Source organism: Artemia sp. Qi Xiang Cuo, chromosome 1, assembly GCF_049724085.1.
Source record: "Artemia sp. Qi Xiang Cuo chromosome 1, ASM4972408v1, whole genome shotgun sequence".
In the NCBI taxonomy this organism is placed as follows: Eukaryota; Metazoa; Arthropoda; class Branchiopoda; order Anostraca; family Artemiidae; genus Artemia; species Artemia sp. Qi Xiang Cuo.
Genome location: NC_142794.1, coordinates 67,597,046 through 67,615,436, shown reverse-complemented (window position 1 = coordinate 67,615,436; position 18,391 = coordinate 67,597,046). Strand labels below are relative to the sequence as shown.

Below are 18,391 nucleotides of genomic sequence, written 5' to 3'. Positions count from 1 at the left end.
AACTACAAATTTACCCTTCTGCTTAACTGAGGCAACAGAAAATACTAGGGTTTTGAACCTCATGCCTTTGCTCAATTCCAATTTAGGCCTGTAATATTTTAAAGATCTGTAAACCTGTTTCTTAAATTTAGAGAAAAAAGTTTTGACAAGGCTTAAAATTCTTCTAAAATAACAAGAATCAAATTTTAAGACCAAAGTCAATAGAAAGATTGAAACTTAAAATTAAGGTAAAACATTTGCTGCTAGTGTAAAATTACTACTCGTCAGAAGGAAATACTCTAAAATTCTGAAAACAACTTCTGTAAGATTATAAAGTACTTGTATTATTCCCAAAAGCACTTTGCACCCCCCCCCTTAATGTGCAAGTATATAGCCAAAATTATACATCCTCCACACATTTTTATATTTTGATTTTCCCAATGTTGTTCCTTTGGTTTGCTGTTGAATCTATTTGAAGAAGAGAGTGAGATGTGAATAAATGCATGCATATTTTCACATTAGGGGGAGGGGAGGGAATTTAAGTGAAGTGCAATGCTCTTAGGAATGACATAAAAATATTTTGAACTTTTAAAAGTTGTTTTCAGATTTTTATAGTGTTTCCTTCCGAGGAGGAGTAATTCTGCACTAGCACCAAACATCATTTGTCGGAATTTAGAAAGGTGCACCTATCATGTGTGCAATTTTCTAAGCCCTAAAAATAGAAAGGTAGACACAGTAGCTTTGGAATACCTTCGTAGGATACATTTTTGGTCCTGGATTCATTCCTGAAAGTTTCATTTGCCTAACTCAATTACTTTCCAACATAGCAAGAAGCCCCTAAACTAGAATTTACTGTTTTTGAGACCAAAGTATCAAAATTAGAAAAAAGGGGGAACTTTTAGGATCCCCTGTTGGTCTAAAATTTTTGCTGCTTGCACTGCTCTGTGGTTGAATCCCCCATGGTGTGATTACAATATGCTCTAAATAATAAAGTTAGCAGTGTGGACATGACCACAGGCTTTTCAATGTGGATTCAAGTAAATTCCATATTTTCAGATTTAAAAGCACATAGATCTTGCTTTAATTCAAAACAGACACAATCAAAGTCCATGATTTATTAATTGGCAGTGACAATATTAAAAAATATTTTTTTCCAAATAACTAGGCTAATCATTAGAAAAAAACCACATTATTTTTCATGTTACTTAACTTGAAATCAGTTGCCAAAGTATGTGATTTTGTTGATCAGCTTGGCTTCAGACATTGTATTTTTGTACCAGGTAAGCAATAGATTCTTATACTTTCCTTACTAAGTACCATCCAAACATATATAAATGGTAATCGTTATTTATCCCAATATATATGTATTCTTGAAATCAGTTAAACCCCAAATCAGGTTCTGTTTAACAAGAGAATCATCACATTTTTCAAATAATGGCAATATAAACATCACAGGCAAAAAAATTCAGTAGCAAAAAAAAAAAAAAAGAGACTTAAGTTCCACTCCTTTAATATTATTTTAGTTAACTGGTATGCTTGAAATCAGTCGTTTGGCGGTGGCAAGGGGGGGGGGCACTTGCCCCCCCAATAATGTGGAGAAAAAATATTGTACATCCCATGCCCTTTGACTATCCAGATATGGACCCTTCTTGCCCCCCCCCCAATAAAAATGCTGGAGAGTCACTGCTGCTTGAAATTGACTAGTAATAGAAACAGACCAAAATCAGATCTGTAATTTTTTTACTCATGCTCAATGTCAGTGTTCGCCTTGACATACAACCTTGAAAACTCATTCAGTATAGCTGCATCTTCACTATCATATTTTCAGGTGACGTTGCCCATGCTTTTTGACTTTCTCTAGTTGTTCCAGTGCCCATTGTTCCTTCACAGAAAGTCATATCAGGTGAATATAAAGCTGTTTTTACCTGGGCATGCTAGTCTATCCACCAATACAGCTCATTGAGAAAGTATCCACTTGAAATGTATAAGAGAATCAATGGTTTTCCCTTTCAAGCAATTTTTAAGCTTGGTTTTGGTGTTGTTGAGAAAATTACCTCTTGATGCCCATATTTGAGTAAGGTAGAAGACTAAGTTCAGCATAAAGTTTGATAATCCAGAGAACTTAATATTGAAATTGTCTACAGTAGCAGTATATTGTTGCAGAAAATTTTTATTTTCGCATGAAATTTAAACTACATTCTACATATTGGTTTTTAACAATAGCAACTAAAAAACTGTTACAGATATTTTCTCATTTCAGATGTAATGAAGCTAAGTTAATTGAATAACTAACAGAAATTAATTTGAAGGACATTAAAAAACAAAACAAAAAACACTTGAATGAATAATACAGAGTAAAACAAAGCCTAAATCCAATAAAACAAAGTCAAATTGCAATTCTAACTTAGAATGAAGAGAAACTACTGTGCATAACTAAATTAAAACTAATTTGAAAAAAAAATGTTAATTAATTCAGAGGTAAAACAAAAAAAAAAAAAATCATAAATTACAATCAAACTTAAGAAAAACATAATCTAACACATGGCCGTGCCCAGAATTTTTTTTTCGTGGGGTGAATGGGTTTACTAAAAGTTTTTTTTTGGTGGAGGGGGGGGTTACATAAAAAACTCAAAAAACGCATAAAAAATTTGTTATATCCATTTCTGTTACGTTTTTACGAGTCAGACCAACATTTCAGGGGGTTCAAACCCCCTACCCCCCTGGGTACAGCCTTGATCTAACATCTTTGTTGCCAAGCAATTAATCCCAGAACCCAGAACATCTTCTCTCATCTGCTTTTTATTTTCCTCATTGGTCTCTTTTACTTAAGTGTTTTGGGCATTAGTGGCTAATATTGCTGTTGTTTTCTTTTCAGCATCTAAAATGACTACCTTAATTGTTTCCCAGCTTTTCTCAATGTTCGCAATTATGACTGCATCCTCCCATTTGATCTTAGATAGGTCCTGCCTTATGTATTCATAATCTAGAAAGAAGTTTTTAGCCTATTCCACCTCTTGTTATTTATTTTTATCTCAGTAAAGATGCAGACATGGTCACTGCTTCCAAGAGCAGAATGGTAAGACATAGAGGTCATTTGCCAAGGTCGTTCAAGGTCATTTGCCACTACTAAATCAAGCAAGGAAGTTTGCTGTTGATGCCTAAATCGTGTTGGCTGGTCTACAATCTGTATCAGTAGGTTGTTGGCAAGGGAATTTGTCGTGACACTGGATGGGGTACTCTCCTGGGGGTATCTTATCCCTTCAACCCAACCTACGTCAGGCATATTCAAATCTCCAAACAGAAAAACAGTTTAATCCTCATGGGAACTAATTTTAGACAACCGATCAGATATGGGCAAGTGTGAAATAAATCGATCAGGGGTAGGTGGACTTCAGCAAATTACACCTATCAGAAATGATTCAGGTCCAATGTTGACATCCAAACAAACATCTTCAACTCAACTACTAGTGGAATGACTAAGAGGGTAACTCACAGTTTTAGCTTTCAGTCCAGTTATACAGGATATTGCAACTCCTCTACAACATTCAGGGTTATGTAAATGACTACACAAGTTGAATATGAATTCTTCCAGCTTGTGCACTGAGTTTCTGGGCATATTTTACAAATACAAATAATATCAACATCAAGATCAAAGCAAAACTTTTCAGTTCAGTAAGTTTGGTAGCATGAGTATTAGAATTTGTGTAAAGTATGAGGCCTTTCAAATTTATTTGTCTTTTTAGCAGTATTGCCAGTTTTGAGCGATCCACTTTTGGAAATGATTTCACTGCCCAAATCAGCATTTACAAAAACGTCATTGGTTGGGTGCAGTGATTCAGCACTGTTATAGCTTGTTGAGTCTGCTGAACTTCTAACGCTCTCTTGTTCCCTATTTATACTATTTACATGGCATCGTGCCATATTTAGACCTCCATCTGCTGTTGTTCCACAGGGAATGGGAGTCCCAAGGGCACCCCGTTTTCTACAACAGTGACCCTGTTTCTGATTCCCAGATTATGCTCGCATGCAGCAGCATTTCTTTATGTCCTCCACTAATTTCATTCTTTTCCGGCGGTCCTCTTTGCAGGTGTCTGCATAAAAGGCTGTGTTACCTCTTTTAGTGCGGGATAGGGTAAGAATTTCTGCTTTCTGGTTGCATGAACTAATTGAAAACAATATATGATCAGGCTTTGCACCACCTTGGGTCTGTGATCATTAGAGTTGTATGCTTTAAGCTTATGTCAAATGTTTGAAATACTGCTTACATCAAATCCAAACTCATTCTTTAGGAATTCTTTTATGCAATGTGCATTGCCAGCTTAAAGTGGTATGCCATACACAATATGCCATGCACAAGGTTCTGACAATTTTACGAACATCAGCTTCTAGTTTCCCAGCAACAACACAACCCGCTATGTCCGCGGCTTCGGATACAGACACTTTTGTATTGACACTTTCCTCAAGATCTTGAATTTTGGCTTTGACACAGTCCGAAGACGCACTCATGTCTTGCGTAAAGGAACTAAACATGCTCTGCATTTCCTCTTGATGCAGGTGCAGTATGGTTCTTAAGATATCTTGAAAATTTTGTTTTACACAACCAGCCTTACACATGGGGGAAAACCTACACACTTCCCAGTCTGTGGTTCATTTTACTGAAAATGTCATATTCCATGTCTGACATTGAGAGGCCCTCGACACAAAACTATTTGTTGTATTGATTGCACTGAATAGCTCTAGAACTTTCATCCAATACACAATCTTCTAAAGCACACCTGGCTCTGCCTTTTTCTGGTTTAGCTGCTTTTGGCCGTTTAGTGGCGGTTTTTCCAGGATTTTTCAGTGGCATAATGCAATCACAACAACGTTATTGGTAGGACGTTTGAGCAAGCTGAGTGTTTTGATCATATTGGCCCGATTCAAGACATAATTGATCAAAATGGATATCAAAAACGTATGTTAATTTTCACACCTATTCTTTCTGCCTGAATTCTCAAAACATCCATAAGTTCATTCATTTTGCTAACATTTTATCTAGAATGCTTAAATCATTTATCATAATTAAATAAAAAAAACAAGTTTTTAAACTGAAAGTAAGGAGCGACATTAAAACTTAAAACGAACAGAAATTATTCCGTATATGAAAGGGCTGTCCCCTCCTCAACACCTCGCTCTTTACGCTAAAGTTTGACTCTGTCTCACAACTTTATTTTTTAAAACAATAAAAAACTTTAGCGTAAAGAGCGAGGCGTTGAGGAGGGGACAGCCCCTTTCATATACGGAATAATTTCTGTTCGTTTTAAGTTTTAATGTCGCTCCTTACTTTCAGTTTAAAAAACTTGTTTTTTTTATTTAATTTCTGATCGTTTTTTAGTTAATGCAGCTTTTATTTTGGCTCGCCGTCACTGAATAAGTAAACAAAATTTGCATAAAAATTTTACTTTTTCTTTTGCTAAATGGCTGTCTCTAAATTTGGTTCTGACGTAATTTACAAATTAACTTACGTAACGAACTTCTATATTCGTATATTTTTCTTCTGGCAAAAAATACAAAGTTACAGATTTTTGCAGATATGAGCTTAAAACCTATATTATAGGGTTTTCTAATACGCCGAATCTGACGGTGTGATTTTCATTAAAATTTTTTCACTTGTAGGGGATGTTTCCCCCCTCTTTAAAAAATCAGGTAAGTTTTCTCAGGCTCGTAACCTTGATGAAAAATACTAAACTGAATAAAATTCATATATTTAGAATCAGCGTTATAAGCCCATTATTTTGATAAAATTATTAACATCAAAGTCCCGTTTTTAAAATTTTGGCTTACTATTTAGCTGTTTCGCTTGTTTTTTTTTTTTTTTTTTTTTTTTTAATACGTATATGTTATTACGTATATGTTGGGGTTCTCCCCTTAGTCAATACCACGCTCTTTACGTTAAAAGTTAAAAAAAAAATTTAATTCACACACCCCTGAATCACAACGGCCGTTTGATTAGAATAGATAGCTCTTTTGAAAGCACTAAAAAAAACTGTAGCGTAAAGAGCGAGGTATTGACTTGGGGGAGGACCCCATCATATACGTAATAATTTCTGTTCATTTGAAGTTCTAATGTTGCCTCTTACTTTCAGTTGAAAAAACTAGTTTTTTTAAATTTAATTTCTGATCGTTTTTTAAATAATGCTTGGAAATCCGGCGCCCCCTTCATAGAAATGTCCCTTACCCCAAAAGAAACATCCTCCACGGAAAGATTCTCCCGAGTAACCCCCTCCTCCAGCCCCCTCCCCCCCCCCACAAGAAAAAAATTCTTCCTGAAAATGTCTGTATACTTCCCAATAACCAATACAATATGTAAGCAATGGGCAAAGTTCATAACTTGCAGCCCTTCCCCTGGGAACTGTGGGGGATTAAGTCATCGTAAAAGACATATTTATTAGATTTTCGACTATCCTAAACAAAATGGCTATCTCAAAATTTTAATTGGGTGACTTTGAGAAAAAAATGAGAGTGGGAGGGGGCCTACTTGCCCTCCATTTTTTTTGGTCACTTAAAAAGGGCACTATAACTTTTTAATTTCCGTTCCAATGAGCCCTCTTACGATATTCTAGGATCACTGGGTCAATACGATCACCCCTGGGGAAAAAAAAAATAAATAAACACGCACCCATGATCTTTCTTCTGGCAAAAAATGCAAAATTTCACATTTTTGCAGATAGTAGTTTGAAAACTCTACAGTAGTGTTTTCTAATACGCCGAATACGATGCTGTGATTCTCATTAAGGTTTTCTAATTGTTAGGGGGTGTTTCCCCCTGTTCTCGAAAATCAGCCAAATTTTCTCAGGCGCGTAACTTTTGAGAAAGTCAAACTTTAGCGTAAAGAGCGAGGCGTTGAGGAGGGGACAGCCCCCTTCATATACGGAATAATTTCTGTTCGTTTTAAGTTTTAACGTCGTTCCTTACTTTCAGTTAAATAAACTTGTTTTTTTTATTTAATTTTTGAACGTTTTTGAATTAATGCAGGCTTTGATTTTGGCTCACCGTACATGAATAATTAAAACAAAATTTGCATATTATATTTGGTTAAATGGCTTTCTCGAAACTTGTTTAATTTTATTTACGAACGTTTTTATTAGCAATAAATATACGTAACTTAGAATTAACTTACGTAACGAAGTTCTATATTCATAAATTTTTAACACGTATATTAGGGGGTTCGCCCCCTAGTCAATACCCTGCTCTTTAAACTATAGTTCGAATTTTTTTTCCAGTTCTTTAAAAATGACCTCTTAATCACAATCAGTTGATCAGTTGAAAAACTTGTTTTTTTTAATTTAATTCCTGATCTTTTTCTTTAATAATGCTGGGAAATCCGGCGCCCCCTGCATAGCAATGTCCCGGCCCCCCTGAAAATTTGCTTCATGGAAAGATCCTTCCATATAGCCCCCGCCCCTCTCCTTCCCCCACCTACCAGAAAAAATCTCCTCTGAAAAAGTCTGTATACTTCCCAATAACCAATACTATATGTTAACATTGAGTAAAGTTCATAACTTTCAGCCCTCCCCCTGGGGACTTTGGGGGATCAAGTCATCCTAAAAGACATTTTTATCATATTTTCGACCATGCTGAACAAAATGGCTATCTCAAAATTTTGATCGGGTGACTTTGGGAAAAAAATGAGCGTGGGAGGGGGCCTAGTTGCTCTCCATTTTTTTTGGTCAATTAAAAAGGGCACTAGAAATTTTAATTTCCGTTCCAATGTGCCCTCCCACGTTTTTATTGGACCACTGGGTCGTTACGATCACCCCTGGGGAAAAAAAAAAAAAAACAAACAAACAAATAAACACGCATCCGTGATCTTTCGTCTGGCAAAAAATGGAAAATTCCACCTTTTTGTAGATAGGAGCTTGAAACCTCTACAGCAAGATTTTTTGATGCGTTGAATATGATGGTGTGATTTTCACTAAGGTTCTATATTTTTAACGGGGTCTTTCCCCCTTTTTACGAAAATCATCCGAATTTTCTCAGGCGCTTAACTTTTGATAGGTAAGACTAAACTTAATGAAACTTATATATTTGAAATCAGAATTAAAATCTGATCCTTTTGATGTATCTATTGGTATCAAACTCCCGTTTTTTAGAGTTTCGGTTACCATTGAGCCGGGTCGCTCCTTACTTACAGTTCGTTACCACGAACTGTTTGATCTAATTCAATATGAGTTATTCTGTGTTCCCCCATTGCCTTTGATGTGCTTCTTAGGACAGAGTCCATCAAAAAGATCCATATAAATGGGGTGGGAATGCAACACTGCTTAACTCATTAGGATTAACCTAACTTCACTTTTTGAATATGGATGCTCTGTTTAACAAGTACTATAAACTTGTCAATTTGGTCATTTATTGGCACCCTTGTCACATATTAAGTATTGGTTTCTTTGTTCTTAATTTATTAGACTTTAACTGTGACAAAATGTCATACAAACTGTCAGCTGTTTTGTCGTGAAAAGTACAGTACAGTACTTTTACGTAGTTCGTAAACCAAAGTGTTGCTCCCGCAACGCAAATAGAGGCGACGAAAAACTCAATCGTTTCACAATCGTATGGAAGATATTAAAAAAATATGTATAAAATGCTATAACTGCACCAATTTTATTGTCATACATAGCACTAATCACTTTAATGTATTTATCTAGTATACAATACAAGGATAGGACCTTTGCTAAAGCTCTTTTATCAGCTGACTGAAAGGCTTGCTCATAATTATAATCTATAAAACTGATAATCTACAGCATCTCTAAGTCTGAAAAGTATCATTATACTAAGTAATTTGCTTCCTACAGAAATCAAGCTAATGCCTCTATAACTAGCACATTCACTCTTACCTATTCTTATAGAGGGGCTTAATTGAGTTTTTTTCTAAAATCGCTTGCGTGGTTCCCTTTTTCAAAAATCACATTCATAATCTTCAGTAATTTATCTCCGAGTTCACAACTACCATATTTAAAAAAAACTCATTAATTGCACTATCAGCACATGTCGCCTTATCATTTTCTGAATTCTTTTACTAGTTTTACTAATCCTTCCTCATAAAGTAAATCTGCCTTAACTTCCAAAGTGTTACATTCTCAATTTTCTTTTTATCTTTTCTTGTAACTGTATCGTGGTTTTAACTCTTATTTAACTCTTTCCTTATCACTAACTGTGGCCTCATTCATATCTTTGACTGGCACAAATCTAGATTGATTATTCACTCTCAATTCATTAACATGCGAGTATAATTTTTTTTACTATTATGCTGTCCGGTTACATGTTCCACATCTTTAGGAATTTTATCCATGGCCTATACTTCACACCTCCTTAATTCATCTTTTTATGTTTTTTCCACTTTCTTTACATTCCTTTTATTTTCATATTATCTATTACTCAAATAATTCTTGCATAAACCCCTCTACTTCAAACCTCAACTGGACAGAAATTACCACAAAAAGGATTTGGGGGGGGGGGGGGCTTAACAATTGTACTTTACTGAAAACTATACAATAGAGATAACTAAATGGATTGCTTCAAAAATTACTAGTTAAGATTGTAAACTTTTGTTCCAAGGGTTAAGCTACTACTCGTCATTCTACTATTAGTTAAAGAAAAGGTATGAACCATCAAAACAGGACAAAACTCGTACATAGGACCGTCATAACTATAAAACAGTAAGCCGTTTTTCTTAAGAAAACGCAAAAATTAAAATTAACAAGGGACAAAAATAATGCCCAAAGTGACCTTTTTTGACCCTTAAGTGTCCTGGCTCCACCAAAGAGGAAAAGGTATAAAAAAAAACAAAATTGTCTGTTTGGCAGCCCTGTATAACTTACAGGAATGGCAAACTTCCATTCTGCATTAAAAAAAAGAAGAAAAATCAACAAGTAGCCTAAGAAATATGCCAGATAGTGGTACTAGTGTAGTGGTTGTCCTTTCACCAGAAGAAAACACTATAAAATTCTGAAAACAACTTGAAAAATTCCGAAATAATTGAAATCAAGCACTAGGAAAATTCATGGAGAATCAAGAATATGGGCTAGGTATTTGACCATCAGGGGTGGGGATAAAGTAAAGGGTTAAGTGTAATGGCATGCCTTAAGGAGTGATAGTACACTAGTAAGTCTATTGAAATGTTTTAAAGTCGTTTTCAAGTTTTATTATGGAATGCGGGAAAGCAGTAATAATACCTATGTTTGTAATGTATTTATATGTATAAAATTGAATGTTTGTCTGTTTGTCTGTGTATCCTGTATACATTATTGCACTGTTCATCCGATTACCTAGAAACTTTGAGTAGTTGTTGAGTACACTGTTGCAAAGGTTTTACGCATATACCCCCCCCCCCCCCCCAAGGCCTTCTTAATAATATTTGTGCTGATGAAATTAGAGACCCCTCAACATAAAAATTGGCTGTTCTTTCTAGTAAAATTAATTAAAAAAACTTTCCGAAAAAGATGTTTTTCAAATAAAATTAAAGGCCATTTTAAACTTAAGATCAGCAGATACAAATATATGTTAAAATTAAAACTCAAAACGACCAGAAATTACTATTAAAGAATAAATGAATCACAAAACGAACAGAAATTAAATAAACAATCATAGCCAAAAAACATACAAGTAATAATATAAATGAACAAATAAATCTTAAAGCGAGTAATGCTTAAATTGAATATGCCAATCAAGCTGAAAACGAAAAACAAATTTTGCTATTGAAGTATAAATGAAACCCAAAACGAACAGAAATTAAATAAACAATCAATGCAAACAAACATACAATAGAAACTATTGTAAATGAATAAATAAATCTTAAAACGAGTGAAACTTAAATTGAATAGGCAATTCAAGCTTGACACGCACTAACTCACTACAAACAAGAGTTTGGGTATTGCCTCCTTCTTTCACTGTAAAAGTCTAAAACCTACTGCGTCATAGGTGCTTTACTGAAAACGAATTGTATTACAAATATTTTCTTTTGTACTTAGTATTGAAAATAAATATTAAAATAACAGTAAAATTTTGAACTGATGAATTTTCAGCAATTAATGTCACTTACATCAAATCAGTGGCGCCATTTCAGAAACCTCAGGGGGGGGGGGGCAAAGATCAATTTTGGGCCCCCTTCCAGACTCAAAATGTAATTACTCTGTTAGGTAGACTACTCTTCAAATTAGTCGTCGGATACACATGAAAGCAACGTAATTTATTTAGATTTTGCCTTTTGCAACCTGGTAAGGGACCAAAAAATCGTTACAAGATATAAATAGCGACGAAGACCACACTGCCTTTCCATCATAAACACTAAGTAGAAACAACGGGGAAATTTTTTTATATACAAGACAGGGGAATGCTTATTTTTTTTTTTTTTAGATTCTAAAATATTTTGTTGATTGATAATATTAGCGTGTTTTTTGCCTAAACTCATAAAATAAAAGATATCATAGGTCAACTGCTCCCCATAAGCTAGACGTAAATAGCGACAAAGACTATACTGCCTTTCCATCATAAACAATAAGTAGAAAAAACGGTGGCATTTTTTTTATATACAAGACAGTGGAACGCAAAAGACAGTGGAAGTGGCGTTTCACTGTCTTGTATCAAAAAAATTTTTCCCGTTGTTTCTACTTATTGTTTACGTTACAAGATAGAACATTTAGCACACAAATTAAAAACTGAAAGTTACGTGCAGTTACTTAAGCAATGGATATCTCCTTGGCTTCATTTTTGTGCGAAGCCGTCCACAAGCTTTTCAAAATCGAGCTCCTTCACTGCAGCCTTTTCAGAGAATATAAGGAGCAAATGTGAAACTCGCTCGTTGTCCATTGTTGTCCGAATGTAATCCTTCACAGATGTCAGCTCAGAGAAAAATCGTTCATCTGAGCATGTTGTGAGCATGAATATGAGGACTACCCTCACAATCTCAAGAACCTGAGAACAAGCTTATTTCAATCCTCCTAGGCTTTCAAAAACATCTAAAGCATTTGTTGGTTTCTGTGGAAACTGCGACACATATACGCGAGCTATCAAAGCTTGACTCTTCAGCTCTATAACATCGATTGCCAGCCTTATCGAAGCATGTCGTGATTTCAAGAAGTAAATCTGTGTTCATGAAGTCTTAGGATTTGGGGTTAAAGCATCGTGTGGCTTCTAGCACTGGCAGCCGGACAGAAAAACGCTCTTCAAACTCATTTACCACTCTGTCCAAAACCTCGTAGAACTCTCTTCGCATTTTCTCTTCTGTTCTAGTGCCCTCAGATTCAGTGCTATGCTTTCCAAGTGTTGAGTCTTCCGGATATCTTCTGAACTCGTTTTGATTTGCTGATATGGTTGAAGCAAAAGCGCTTGTTTCTGACAGGTCAGCTCCGACATTAATAGGCATCTCCTTAGACTTGCCGTATAGGACTCGAAAATACTCGACACCACACATTGTTTTCAGTTGTTTTTTGTTGTTGCGGTGATTAAAGTACAGGCTTCTGAAATTATCAGATCTGGGGCCTGCAGTTGTTCAGAAAGAGGGTTGATCACTGCAAGAACTTCGTGAATGACATGCAAACTGAATATGAGGGGAAACGACTTTAGTTGATTCTTAAGACCTGTAGCTTCTGCCGCTCCCTCCCTGTCAGAAGATTCTTGAACAACTGACAGAATTGCAAGTATGCAGTCATATCTTACCAGATTTTTAGCCACTGATCTATATTAGTAAGATCAACGTGTCACAACTATCCTTTTAAGTGTTAGCACGGACACGTTGGCAGTTTTCTGGGCCTCGACAAACAACTGGTATCGAATGTTGCTGTTGGATACAAAACCATTAACTGTTTGCAAAACTGCTTGCAAAACTGTTTGCAAAACTGAAAATACTGACGATACCCTTTATTTCGTTGTAAATAAATTCGGCCAAACTCTCAGCGTCAACCTTGCACATGTGGTAGCAACCTATGGCTCTCTTTGATTTTCATATCATGAACATAGCGCTCTAAGATCGCAAGTTGTTTCTTTTTTTAGAGGTATTTTGTTTTGTCAGCAAGAACGGCAAAATATTTTGCTTCTATGACTTATTTCGCAATAGAACTTTTAATGTTATTTCCTTTTTACCTCAGTGTATTCGTTTTGGTACTCCTGTGACAAGTAATGGCCATAGGCCTTGCAAGACTTGTCCATCAGGTCCGGGTTGATTTCCGTTAAAAGACCTACCGTCTCAACGAAATTTCCTCGAATGGTACTGGACTCTCCTTCATCATGGCGACGAAATGCAAGACCTTGCCGTCCAAGTAAGGCTGTATTTTTTAGCAGAGCCTTTACATACCGTCTGTTCTCTAATATTTCCTTTTCCCGTTCTTTGGAGGGTCATGAGGCAACATATTTGGCCGTCTCCGTCTGAATAGCTTTAATTTTCGTTCAGAAAATGGTATACGCTTCTTGCCGGTTACTCCTTTCGTGTTATCTTATCAGCTCTGAAATGTCTTTACGCTTTCTCAGTCCTACTTCGATTAGTGTTCTTGTCCCATATATTTTATTTGATCAGAACGATGACCCACTGAAGTGACAGCAACAGAAGCAGAATCCCTAAACCGGTTATTTTGAATATTCGAGCCATGGATATTCCAAGAAATAGGAGCTGTTAAATTTTCGTCTGCGATTCCCGATGGTAGTGACAGGATAGTCAGTCAGAACTGGTTGACATGGGTTATAATATAGATAGATAATTTTATTCACCCACTCGATACAAAACCACAAATGGCACGAATGGAGTATAAAGAAGAAGAAAAAAAAAAAAACAAAAAAAAACACTTAACTGCAAAAACAAAAACAAACGTTACGATACACCGCCAATAAATAAAAACATTATTACAAAAACTCACTACGGACGAATTACAATTGCCAGACAACTAGGCCCAAGCGACCCCAAAAATTCAGAACGACGTTTCGTCACAGCAGCAATCGGATCTGTGATACCGAACCTTGCAGACATCTTGGAATTTTTAACCCACGGTGGGGTATTTAAAAGAAATTGTGCATATTTGTAAAAAAGTGATCGAAGGTTTCTTTTATCACTAACACTAAATATATGCCAAAACGGTGATAAAGCCAGAAAGTGTGGGATCACCAGTGCATTATATAGCCTAGCTCGAATTTGTCGATTATATTTCGCTTTAGTTGAAGATAGCGCCCCGTAAGCCTTACGTGCCTTTTCTGCGAAATTACTTATTTGGCGAGCACGTGTAGATGCCATGTTATGACCTATAGGCATTCCTAAGTACATTATGGAGTCAGACAGTGGAACCTCTTGAGCACCAAATTTGACAGCAAGATCTATACAATCTGCATTTCTCCTATTGAAAGCAACAATCTCGCTTTTACTTGCATTAAAAGATAGGCCTATCTCTCTATAAGCATCATCTAGAATCTGAAAATTTTCTTCAATACGAGACAAACATCTACTTAAATTAAAAATATCATCTGCGTAATTAAGTAATGTTACATCCAAACCTCGGAAAATGCAGCTCATTTGCACTAACTTTTGGGCCTCGAGAACACTATTATTATACAACCGGGGTGACGAAATTGCACCCTGCCTAATGCCCTTTCTAACCGGAATAGCTTTTGGTAATACAATCGGCCCGTTAGGAGACGGGACTTTAACTTGGACTCGAAGCTTCTTATACATATCCCGAAAAGGCAAAATAACCGATCGGTCCACACCACGTTTATGAGCAGACACTAATAACTGGGGATGTATCCCAGAATCAAAAGCACGTCTAACATCGTGACTCGCTAGAATAAGGGATTCATTCAGTTCATCAGCTTCTATTAATGGATTCTATAATATGGGTTCATGGATATATATGGTATATATGTACGTTCCCTCCGTTTGTGGTTGGCGCAGATATGTCTTAAGAATTTGGTCTCACGTCCAGATGCTCGCTTGGCGGTAAAATCTCGGTCGCCGACGGATTTTCCTTTGACATCCCGGCATCACTGTCCTACAGAGTAATCAAGTTTTACTTTTATACCAGTGATGTGCCAAGTGCGTCTATTTTTTTAAACTCAAGTACAAGTCCCAGTACGAAAGTTTTAATTAGGCTAAGAATAATTATAAAGTATTATTTCGAAAATTTACTTAAAGGACCCGTTGTAGCTATAACGCCGATGCAACCTACTTCCGTAATTGCATCCATTAATTCTTAAACCCGGAGACCCGAATCTCAAACGTTACATTCTAAACCCGCTAACGACACCTCAGTTTCAGTATAGTCAAAACCCATTTTCCCAACAGGCTAAACGCCAGGGTTAGGATCTGATTTCATCGAAAATGCTCAGCTTGTTATCTGTCAGAACCGCCCACATCTGCAGTGGCGAAGTGGGCTAAAATTTCTGTGCCAGTAGGCATCTGACTGCAATCTTATATAGTGCAAGGACAAGGAAAAACATTTAATTGCCACAAGATAGGAACGAACTTAATATACATTTAAGGTTTAATATACTAAAGGAGGCTAAAGGTTTGATTCTAATTAAATAAATAAAATGGAAAAAGTAAATTCTTTTTCATAATAAATAAAATTGAATATGTAAAATTTGAGTAGTGTAATTTTTATTTTCATTTCAATGCTCTAATAATTGGAAAAGAGAATATTCGTAGTATAATTCGCTTTCAATGAAGTGCCAATGACGCATTAGGCCTTAGAATTATAAAGTTAGGGAAGCAGGCATTAGCCAAACTCTTGTTTGTAGTGAAATTGGTCGTGAACGGTTTCGGGAAGAAATAAGATTAAACTAAATAGTTGGTATGTTATATCATCTGTTAAAAAGCCCATCATTTCAAAATTTAATATTACTGTAATTTCATTTTTATTTTCAATGTTGTAATAAGTATTTAATAAAATATTTTTGATATAATTCATTTTCAGTAAAGCGCCAATGACACAGTAGGTTTTATGTTTTTACAGTTAGGGAAGGAGGCAGTACCCATACTCTTGTTTGTGGTGATTTTTGCTCGTTCCAATCTTGATCTGCATATTTAATTAAAGCTTTATTCGTTTTAAGCTTTATTTATTCATTTATGATTGTTTGCTATCATTGTTTATTTAGTTTCTGTTCGTTTTGGGCTTGATATGTGCTACAATAGTAATATGTTTTTGTTCGTTTTAAGCTGATTTGCATATTCATTTTTAGCTGAACTCGTTTTAAGATTTATCTATTCATTTATGTTAGTACAACAAAAGAATAAAAACAAAAGCAATACGAAACCGGAAGAATGGAACAAGAACAGTGCAAGAAGAGATAAGAAAGCTAGAAACAATATTTTAAAAAAAAAACAAAACCAAAAACAATCGACCCCCCCTCCCCCTCCCGCACAAAAAAACAAACCAAATGTATTTAAGTTATTCCAACCCCATACAGATAATAAGATTCCAGCCTAATGCAGGTTAGATTTTGATTAGTTTTAATTTTATTGACGAGCAATTCTGATTTTTCCCTTCTCTTCTTCACTTGATTAGTTGCAATTCCTTTTTTCTTATTGTTCGACGTTTCTGTTCTTTTCTGGTTTTTATTGGCCTTGAGTCATGCCTCGTTTGACGCATCTAAAGATATTAGCGGTCTTTTTTTTTATATCTTTCCTTGTCTTTTTTTGGTGGCCGGCGTTTACCCCCCCCCCCCCCAGAAAATACAACCCGCGGAAAATAACCCCCACGGAAAATGTCCCCCAGAAAAAACAGAGAAAATACCCCCCCCCTCCCCGGAAAATATCACCCCCACGCAGCTGGTTGGTCTCCAATCCCTTTGGACTTAAAAAAAGGACACTCACTTTCTGATCTAATGACCACAGTCCGAAGTTTCTTGACCTTGAGGTGAAGGTGTGGATAAGCAAGGGACAATCCACCTCCTGTACGGAATAAATTCTGCTCATTTTGGGGTTTATTCTTTGCTTACAGAATAACAGCATAGACCAAAAATACACCCAGAAATCATAAGGGAGTTTGATGTGTTTTTGAAAGTTTCTTTTGTACCCCTTCCCCAAAAAAACCTTTGCTGGTAAGTACCCTTTAGCTCGCTTTTCGTTGGAAAACTTTTCACGGAGGATTACCGTCATTATTTTAAAAACAATCATAAATTAAAGTGTTTTTCAAATTGAAGTGTACAAAGAAACAGTTTCCATCCAGGGTTGTCCGCAAGAAAGTTTCAACGTGGAATTTCCAGCTAGAGTGGGATGGTCTTGGGGGAATTTTCTTGTAGGGGGGTATTTTTAAGTGAAAAGAGCTTCCCAAGGTAGAATTCTTCTCCTCCTTCCTCCGTGGAGGAAGGAGTTTTTCATGGAGGAGAGCCAGATTTCCCGGTATTATTTTAGAACGATTAGAAATTAAATTAAAGAAAAAGTTTTTCAAAACTTAAAATTGACAGAAATTATTACGCATACTTTAGTATATTGTATACGTATATACTATAGTATAGTTTAGTATGTAGCATTCGTATACTTTAGCATACGTATACTTTTAATTAATCGTAAGTTTTTACTTTTTGTCCCAATTCTTTAAGAGCGACTCCTGAAACAGTAAACTTTTTTTTAAATTTCCAATCATTAGTTATGAAAGAGTGTCGGTGGGTGCAGAGTGGGGACAGGGGATGGTGCATGAAACCACCTTGAGAGAGCTGGATTTTCTGGCATAATCTGGCTAACAATCAGAAATTAAAATTTATAAAAATAGTTTTTTTCAACTGAAAGTACAGATAAACATTAAAAAAGACTAAAAATTAGTACATATATGAGTGGGGCTGCACCCTTCTAAATCCCTTGCTCTTTAAACTAAAGTCTCTATTCGTTTGACAAAGCTTTTATTCTCATTAAGCGGCCCTAATGTTTATAAAGTTTTTCTTAAAGAATTGAGAAAAAAAAGTCAAGATTAAGCGTAAAGAAAAAGTGGCTTAGGAGGGGGAAGTCCCCCTCATATATGGAAAAATTGGATTTATTTAAAGTTTTAATATGGGTCCTTACTTTTAGTTAAAAACTTGTTTGTTCTCTTAAAATTCATCCAGATGGGATAATTATTCGAAATTTTCAAGAACAGGAGGTCTTTTAGCTACGGAATCTATCATACAAACTGAGAGTCGTTCGTTAGTGTTCAAGTGACAGCATTGCAATTCGGTTGACGACATAAACTTTAAGTAAAGTAGATTTACTTAGAGTCGGCTTGAAAAACGAAGCCAATCGTCGTTGCATCTTCACTTCTTCTTTTTTTTACTGGGCTTTTATTTTCCTTTTTTGCACCGCTCGCAATAGATGAACTCATGTTTCAGTTATCAGATTTGAAGTTGAACACGAGTCTACACTGTTTTCGTAGTGTAATGGTTATTTCAATGTCCTAACACAATAGCATTTTAGAGGCAACTGATA

At 35.8% G+C, this 18,391-nt stretch overlaps 1 protein-coding gene across 4 annotated transcripts in view; it reads left to right on the top strand.

Annotated features, from left to right (window-relative positions):
• The window catches only part of sp3 (phosphatidylinositide phosphatase spermathreecae), a 124,578-nt gene that overhangs the window by 10,167 nt on the left and 96,020 nt on the right, over positions 1-18,391 (top strand). The window contains exon 2 of one of the 4 annotated variants that reach the window (XM_089086134.1): positions 1,808-1,882. The exons of 2 other annotated variants lie outside the window; for them this stretch is intronic. The gene's annotated coding sequence lies outside the window, so the exon portion shown is untranslated. Of the gene's footprint in view, positions 1-1,807; positions 1,883-2,039; positions 2,059-18,391 lie in introns of those variants that run through there. One more of the 4 variants, XM_089086149.1, reaches the window with a different exon arrangement.